The sequence below is a fragment of the Crocodylus porosus genome, unplaced genomic scaffold (genome assembly GCF_001723895.1).
Source record: "Crocodylus porosus isolate Cpor-Errol unplaced genomic scaffold, CroPor_comp1, whole genome shotgun sequence".
NCBI classification, from domain to species: Eukaryota; Metazoa; Chordata; order Crocodylia; family Crocodylidae; genus Crocodylus; species Crocodylus porosus.
In genome coordinates this window covers 57425923-57433508 of record NW_017728951.1, presented here as the reverse complement: position 1 = coordinate 57433508, position 7586 = coordinate 57425923, and the positions used below count along the sequence as shown (strand labels likewise).

Genomic DNA, 7586 nt, shown 5'->3' with positions numbered 1-7586 from the left:
GGCTTGAAGATCTACAAGCTCCCTTCCGACCCTGCTTCTATGATTCTATGATTCTATTCCTTAGATCATGTTCCCAAGAGACCGAAGCTACCAATTCTCTGAGTTTGTTGAAGTCTGCCTTTTTGGCATCCATTATCATTATTCTGCTGCTCTCACTCCTCCTTTTTTAGAATAGTGAACTCACTTTAATCTAAATTACCTTCCACCTTTTACATGGGGGGGACCAATTGGGTATTAGTCATAATCCAATCTAAAATACATGATCTCCTAATAACTTCCTTTACTTTCAGAAGACAAAAAAGGGTATCCTTAATATATTTCAAGAATTTGGTGGACTGTCTGTGTCCTGTTGTATTGGATTTTCAACACATATTCAGGTGATCAGTCCCCCATTACCACCAATTCCTATTTTATAAACACTTTGATTAGTTGCTCAAGAACAATTTCATCTTCACCTTTCTTCAATGTATAGCAGACATTTACCGTGTTTATTTCCCTTATGTTCTTCATCTAGCTATTCAACCAGACTATTCCTAACATTTTCTTGAACTTTAGAACAGTTAGCTATTTGTATGTTTTTGTATACACATAAACACATAGTCCAGGTACAGACACTAAATATAAACTGATATAAATGAATGAAAACCAGTCTACACCCATAAACAAAGTTTAGGGTACATAGACTGGTTTAAAAATGGAGGATCCCACTTAAAGATAGACCTGGATCAATGAGGTATCAGGTTTAGGTTAAAGTTGTCCCTCAAACTTCATACCAGATTCCCTATTGATACATTTTAGGTCACTGTCCCCTGGCTTCCCAGGTGCCTTTGTGTTTCCTGCTATCCCCCCACCCTTGCAGGGAGATGTGTTGGCACTCGTCCAATAGTTGGCTGCTCTGGGCTGTAAGAGACCTGAGCCAGCACAGATGCAGGCAGGTGTGGGAGGAAGAAAGGGAGGCTCACACCAGGCAGCAGGGACAGAGACATTCTGTAGAAGGAAGGATTAGGCCCCTTGGAGCTTGGCACTAGTGGACATTGAGGGGCCTGATCCTTCTATGGATCACCCCAGTCCCTGCTGCCCACTACTAACCTCCTGGGCTGAGCTGGGACAGCCTGCCAGCTGCTGTTGGTGCTGAGCCCTGGGCAGTCATAGAAGCACATGGAACCTCTTACTGCTAACTCATTAATAGATTCTTCATACACACAAAACAAAATCAATCTTTTGTAAGCTGGAAAAAAGGCAAGGGGAAAGAGAAGGGATGGCAGGAGGAGTCAGTTGGGACTGCATAATGGGTTGATTCCAGAATAAAATAAAGTGAAAATAAAATCAATAAAAGCAAAATAGAATAAAAACATCAAAAGGAAAAGAAAAACATAGCAAAGTTGAAGTAAATATGATGCAATAAGGTATGGGAGAAAGAAGGAAACATGATAGGGAAAAAAAAGAAAACATCCACAGCAAAAATACCAAAGAGGCAAAAATTTGGCCATAGTTTGCCATCAAGTGGGAAAATGGGTGAGAAGGAGCATTCTTCTGGGAATCTACCATAACTCAGGAGGCTCTATCAAAGACTGCAGGGGGAGAAAAGCCCTACAAGATGTAGTAGTGATTAGTAAAAGAAAACACATTTTTCAGGTGCTGACACTACAAAAAAGTGCCAACTGCAAGTTGCATAAGTTCTCGGTTCTCAGAATTTCTTGGGACTAAGACCCTGGAAACATCAATAATTTTGAAGATATGGAAGTTACGGTTTCCAGAGTTTGTCTGCTTTTGCAGAGGGTTATACACAAACTTCACACTCTCATTTTCAAATGTATATGGCTTCCTGAATCAAGAGTTTGGAGTCATTCCTCTCCAAATCTACCCATAACCAATGTAAAAAAGAAAAATGCAATTATCTGATGGAAACTGTAAAGGATTTGGTACTAATTTATTAATATATAAATAACTTTTGCTCTAAGCTTAACTTCGTGATTCAGTTTTTCAAAAAACAAATAATTCATAATAAATACAACTATAATTATAGTAAATATGGATCTAAAATAAAGGAGTTGTTGGACCTGGTGCTGGCCACGGGAGATGACCCGGTGAGGGGGCTGCGGGTGCTCAACCACCTGGGCGACAGTGATCATCGCTTGCTGGAATTCACCATCCAGCGCAAGGTGGCAAAGGCCTGCAGCAAGGCAGCAACCCTAGATTTCAGGAGGGCAAAATTCACCAAGCTAAAGAGAATAGTCAGGGATGCACTGAGGTCTCAGAGGGGAGGGGAGCCAGGTGTCCAAGGAGAGTGGTCGCTCCTCAAGGAGATGATCCTCCAAGCCCAAAGAGAGGTAATCCCAATGAGGATCAAAGGGAGCAGGAGGGCACACAAGCCCCCATGGCTCACCAAAAGCATCTGGGAATGTCTTCTAGCTAAAAGGGAGGCGTACACCCAGTGGAAAAGAGGGGACATCATCAGGGATGACTATACTGCAGTTGCTCGGGGATGTAGGGGGGCAGTCAGGAAGGCCAAGACAGAGATGGAACTGGGACTAGCTTCCCAGATTAAGGACAATAAGAAGTCCTTCTTTAAATACATAGGTGGTAAAAAAAAGGTTCTGGGTAATGTGGGGCCCCTGCAGGACACGTTAGGAAATTTGGTCGTCACACCAGACGATAAAGCCAACATATTTAATGATTTCTTTGCCTCCATCTTCCTAAGCAGGGACCGGAACAGCCACCCCCCCACTGGGCCCCCCTCAGGTCCCAGAGGAGGTGCATCTAGGCCAATGGTTAGTGAGGAACAAGTTAGGGAGCTTCTGGAGGGATTGGAAGTTGTCCTGGGATGCAGAGGTACTTACCAGCAACTCCCGAGCTGGGAAATGGAGGATGGGAGGTGAAACCTGCGCGGCTCGTCAGCCGCTTCTTTATTCAGCTGCGGCCGGCCGGTGACACAAGTGCAGAGTGCCAGCCAGCATGAATAAAAATGGTGGCACATGCCACAGGAGCGGGCGAGAAGGAGACACTGCACCCCATGCCCTGGCCCCTCAGACAGGCAGGAGCATCAGGGCACAAGGGGAGAAACACCCAGGATGGGTGTGAAAAGAGACAGGGACGCCGCTTAAGCAACGTTGTCAGCGCAATTGTCAGGAAGATCCGGGATCGCCCCTGTGATACCACGAAGGATATCCCAGGTGAAGTCAGCCAGAGGAGGAGAGACTACAGGGAAGCCCAGAGAGAGGTGCCTCTGGAGGATACGCCGCCGCTGGACTGTGAGGTGCCGGGGAATGGGCAAAGACTGAGTGCCTAGGGACGAAGCATTCGGGGCTACAGTACGGCGTGAGGGGGGGCAATTAAAGGGGTGGTACACCCCAGTTTGCGTTGAGGGTTTTTTTGGTATTTCATGTTAAGTTTATCTTTTCCCTGAGTTCTAGGGGAGTCCGAAGGGCATTAACCCCATAGTAGGCTTAGCTTTGGTTAAAGGGAGGGAAGCTGGCATTCCTTTTCAGGAATAATCCAAAGAGCGAGACACTTACAGCTTGGCAACGCTGTAAGGGGGCATGAGGCCGGGGTGTAGGGGTGGTGGAGCCCCAAGAGTGACTGCTGGGAGAACCCTGGGCCATGGGCATGCACGATGACTGACCCCAAACACTGATACCATCAAGTCGTGGCAGGAAGGAACAGGGTCAAGGAGTTGGGCAGAGAACATCCACCCAGGCGAAGGCGGGAACGCCAGCAAGGAATAACACCAATCACCTGGGGAAGAGCGGCCCACGAACAACTAGTTGCTTCTCGGTGGCGACAGAGTGGTGCATTGGCCAGGAAGCTGTCAGGGAATTACCCAAAGAAAATGCAGCCTACTGAGATGGCGACGACTGACCTATTAGGGCAGAACCTCCAGGTTCTGACACAGCTTGCCGGAACCCAGCAGAGGATGCTGGAGAGGCAACAGGACTGGATGCAGCAGAGCTCGTCCACTTCGCGGATGCCAAAGATGATGTCAGAAGATGATCCCGAGGCTTACATTGAGGTCTTCGAACGACATGCAGTTAGCACTGGCCTCAATAGGCAATTATGGGCCAGTCTGGAGCCCTGGTGGTAGGCAAAGCACAGGCCACGTATAGGGCTCTAACCCACGAGGAAGCCCTGGATTATGAGGCCGTCAAGGCGGCCATCCTCTACCACTTAAAGATTAGTCCAGAACATTACCGCCGGCTTTTTAGGGCCAAGAAAGGGGCAGAAGAGAGAAGGCCGAGACTCCTGCAGCAGTTGCGGGATCTCTTCGGGAAATGGGTTAGCTTGGCTTCATGTACGGTTGCTATGATAGTCAATAAGGTCACATTAAAACAATTCTTAATTGACCTGGAGGAGAGGACCCAGAGGTGGGTCTGTCAGCACTCTCCTGCCTCTTGTGATGAAGCATTAAATCTAGCCGAGGCTTTCGCGGCTGCAGAGGCATGCTACTCACGTGAGAGGCATGGGACCACACCTCTGGCGTCAGCTGCTAGGGAAGCAGAGAGGCAGAAAACTGGCCCCAAGAGTCAGGGCGGAGACATGGTCTGGTATCACTGTGGACGGGGAGGGGGCATTTCACACGAGAGTGCCCAGAAAGGGCCACAGAAAGATGGCAGCCGCACAGCTCCCCGAGGGGAGGGGTGGAACTAGGTAGGGAGCCCACCCAAGGTGAGCCGATGGACTGCAGTTATGGGATTGGAGGTGAGGGCCTGGTGTGGCAATGCCCAGTAGTAAAGGCTTGGGTTGAGGGCCGCCCGGTAAAGGCTGTATTAGACTCTGGGTGTGCCCAATCAATGATTAAAGCTAGTCTGGTGAAGGAACATCGGAAGTGCTGGGCTGAGCTGGTGAACATTGCATGTCTCTGTGGGGAGTCCCAAACTATGCATTGGGCGTGGCTCAATCTCCAGGTTATGGAATACCAGGGAGAGTTATTAGTGGGCTTGGCCCCTCGTCTAGCCTGCGACATGCTGTTGGGTCGAGACTGGACCCCTCTGTATGATGTCATGGACAGGGTGCAGGATGTGGAGACCGCGCAAAGATCCTTGAGAATCTGGGAAGGCTGGCTTGGCAATGCTAGAGAGGGGGGTGAACCCGTAGATGAGATGGAAGAGCCTTTTTTGGATCTACATGACCTCGCAAGTAATCAGCAATTTAGGCAGGCCCAGAAAGAAGACCCGGGATTGCGGGTACCCTGGGAGTGCTTCCAGAGAGCTGTGTGGGTATTGGCCCATGCCAGTCCAGGTGGGGGCTACCTTTTTCAAGAGTCGTGATGGACATAGTAGGGCCACTACCTCGCAGCAGCAATGGCAATCAATACATTTTGGTGTTTATTGACTATGCCACAAGATACCCCGATGCCGTACCTCTGAGAATGGTAACGGCTCCAAAAATAGCAGAAGAGTTGGTGAAATGGATCTCTCGTATGGGGATTCCCCAAGAGATACTACCGGACCAAGGCCGGAACTTCATGTCCGGGGTTTTACGGGGAGTCTGCAAGACCCTGCAAATCAGGCAGCTGCAGACGTCTGTTTACCATCCCCAAACCAATGGGTTGGTAGGACGGCTGAATGAAACACTGAAAAGGGTGCTGAGGAGGTGCATACAAGGGGACCTGCAGCAGTGGGACCTGATGCTACCGCTAGCCTTATTGGTACTTCAGGATGCCCCTTCCGAGCCGTTAGGATACTCCCCTTTTGAACTGGTACTGGGCCATCAGCCGCAAGGCCTACTGCAGATTCTTTGTGAGGGATGGGAACAGGGCCCGACAGTTATCCACAATCCCTCAAGATATCAACAGGCATTCCAACAATGAGTCCAGAGGGTGCGAGAATTGGCCGCAGGTAATTTACGACAGGCCCAACAACATCCAGAAGGAAAGGTACAACTCACACGCTAAGAAGCGTGAATTTCAACCAGGGCAAAAGGTACTGGTCCTGTTGCCCAGCTCACACAGCAAGCTCCTGACCCAGTGGCAAGGCCCCTTCGAGATTACACGGAGGGTTGGCCTGGTTGATTATGAAGTCCATCGTCTGGGCCATCTGAGACCCAGGCAAATATATCATGTCAACCTATTGTGGGAGTGGCATCAGCCTGAGGGCTGGGCCGCTTTCACAACCAGGGCGACCAACAACTCAAGGCTACAAGAGCTTGACAAGGAAAAGAAAGCTCCTGAGTTGATGAAAGAGATTCGTATGGGTGCCGAGCTCACACCGGCCCAAGAGAGGGAAGTATGGGAGCTCCTCATGGAATTCAAGGAGGTCTTTTCGGAAAACCAGGGGAAGGTGAAGAACGCATTTCACCAAATTCTGATGCCTCCGGGAACAATAGTCAGGGACAGATGGTGGCCCCTGCCGCATCACCTAACATCAGAGGTGAAAGCAGAAGTAGAAAAAATGCAAGCCCTCGGCGTCATCAAGCCCTCCTGAAGCCCCTGGAGAAGTGCCCTCATACCTGTGTGGAAGCCCAATGGAATACTGCGACTGTGTATCAATTACCGCAAATTAAACTCTGTCGCTACATTTGATGCCTTCCCCATGCCTTGGGTAATGGACCTAGTAGAGCGAATTGGGGCAGCCCGATTCATAACAGCGCTAGACCTAGCAAGGGGATACTGGCAGATACCAGTGCGGCTCTGTGACCAACCTAAGACCGCTTTCAGGACCCCCTGGGGTTTATATGAATTTGTGCAAATGCCTTTCGGGCTGCATGGTGCAGCTGTGACCTTCCAGCAACTAATGGACCATCTCCTAGCACCACATGTGGAATATGCGGCCGCATACATCGACGACATTGTCATCTTTACCTGGTCCTGGAGTCAACACTTACATGCTCTAAGGGCCGTGTTATCTGAGTTGCGACGGGAGGGCCTAACCACGACCCCGCGCAAATGCGCAATTGCCCACACTTCTACCAAATACCTTGGTTTCCGGGTGGGTCAGGGGACCATTCAACCCCTGGAAGATAAGGTCCAAGCTATCTGGGCCTTCCAGGCTCCTCACACACGAAAACAACTAAGGTCCTTCTTAGGCCTAGTAAATTATTACCGTAGATTTGTGCCCCAGTTCGCAGACATAGCCACACCTTTGTCAGAAGCTTTGAAGGGGCAGCCTTGGAAAAAGATACTCTGGATGAGAGCAATGCTCCAAAGCTTCCAAGCCTTGAAAAGGGCCCTCTGTGATGATGTTATTATACATTCCCCAGACTTTAACAAACCTATCACTTTGCAGACCTCCAGTACCGCCATTGGGGCTGTTCTCACACAACATGACACCAACCTAGACCGACCGGTGGCTTTACGAGCACTCGTGGTGCTCTGGTGTGGTGCCAGAGGACAGGAAGAGGGCCAATGTGGTTCCCATCTTCAAAAAGGGGAAGAAGGAGGACCTGGGAAACAATAGGCCAGTTAGTCTTACTTCGATCCTAGACAAGCTGTTCGAGAAAATTATGCTGGCACACATCCATGAGGGGCCAGCAGGGGAGATTATGCTTAGGGGCAACCAACACGGGCTCATCAGTGGCAGGTCCTGTCAGGCCAACCTGATGGCCTTCTATGATCAGATCACCAAATCATTAGATGCAGGGGTAGCAGTGGA

General features: G+C 49.6%; 1 protein-coding gene across 2 annotated transcripts in view; it reads right to left on the bottom strand.

Annotated features, from left to right (window-relative positions):
* Positions 1-7586, bottom strand: part of GRID1 (glutamate ionotropic receptor delta type subunit 1) — a 1072773-nt gene that overhangs the window by 261500 nt on the left and 803687 nt on the right. The window lies entirely within an intron of this gene.